This window comes from Sinocyclocheilus anshuiensis, unplaced genomic scaffold, assembly GCF_001515605.1.
Source record: "Sinocyclocheilus anshuiensis isolate Anshui unplaced genomic scaffold, SAMN03320099.WGS_v1.1 C32718454, whole genome shotgun sequence".
NCBI lineage: Eukaryota > Metazoa > Chordata > Actinopteri > Cypriniformes > Cyprinidae > Sinocyclocheilus > Sinocyclocheilus anshuiensis.
Window position 1 is genome coordinate 1 of NW_015619482.1, and position 1,341 is coordinate 1,341.

Below are 1,341 nucleotides of genomic sequence, written 5' to 3' on the forward strand. Positions count from 1 at the left end.
TACCAGTAGCACCCCAGAGGTTCTTCCCCAGCCCCTCAAAACCCTACATCTTACCAAGACTCCATCCAACCAGGTAACTACACACAACCACCTTTACGTTTGTACTTTCATTTGGAGCCACAAAACAGCTAGTTCTTCTCCGCAAAACCAGGTTATGCCCTGTTTTTCTTTTCATGACTACCCCACGTTTCTCTCTCAGTCCCCGGTGACCAGTCATGTTCAGGCCCAGCCTGCAGGCCAGGAGAAGAAGTTTGACCTCCTCTCTGACTTGGGTGGAGATATTTTTGCTGCCCCCCAAGCTCAAACTGCCAGCTCCTCAAACTTTGCTAATTTTGCACATTTTAACAGGCCCTCAGGTAACCATTAAAATTTTTGTATAAGGTGTATAGGTTTATGTATAAGGTGAAGAGAACATTTAGATGCTGTGGCTGGTCACAAGTTCCTTTAATTGTTTCACCACTATTAATCATGTGTTGCTTTTTGTCGTTCACTTAAAGGGATAGTTCACCAAAAAATGAAAATTGTCATCATTTGCTTCACCCTCATGTTGTTCCAAACCTGAATGGCTTGCTTGCTTCTGTGTAACACAAAAAAAATGGGGGGGTTTTGTCCATATGATGAACGTTTACGGGATCCAATGTTGTTTTGAGTTCAAATGTGATATGAGGGTGGGTAAATGAAGAACAATCAAAAAAGCGAACAATCCCTTTAAATGTCACTGCTTGACATGTCATCATGTACACAATTTGTACGTGATGTCAGTCAGCTCATGATTTCACACTGTCACTTAATTTGCCTCATCAGTCCTGTTCATTAATGTATTTGTTCACCCTGTGCCATCTGTAGCACAAAATAATGCCACCACAGACTTTGCAAACTTTGATTCCTTTGGAAATGCCAGTGTACCGTCACATTTTGGCACATCACCCCCCTCAAAGCCTTCCCTTCAACAAGCCCACACAGGTACCACACCCTGCCCCATCCATTGTGTATTATGCTCATGTGTATTTCCATTTTCTGTCATGGCTGTTACAGAATATAATCGATCGGTTAAATGTCACCCCTGTGCTGTGTTGTTGCTGTTAGCTTACTTTAACAGTGCTGTGCCAGTGATTTAAGGAAGATAATTGGTCAATGAATTGACTCCTTATTTTTGTCTGCATCTATTGATTTATTAAAAAATACATAAAAAATGCAGTTCATACATAGTGACTTCAAAAAAACTCTTCTCTAATGAGCATGTTTTCATTTCTGAATAAAAATTTATTCTGGAGGCATAGTCAGAAATGTCAGGGTGATACAGCTGTCCTGATACCATTATTAAGAAATAATAATAAAAAA

At 40.2% G+C, this 1,341-nt stretch overlaps 1 long non-coding RNA gene across 1 annotated transcript; it reads left to right on the forward strand.

Moving 5' to 3' along the window:
• Positions 1 to 977, forward strand: LOC107682918 (uncharacterized). The gene is made up of 3 exons (XR_001633623.1): positions 1 to 73; positions 200 to 356; positions 847 to 977. It is a non-coding gene; the product is annotated as an uncharacterized LOC107682918 (long non-coding RNA).
• Positions 978 to 1,341: the final 364 nt, after the last annotated feature.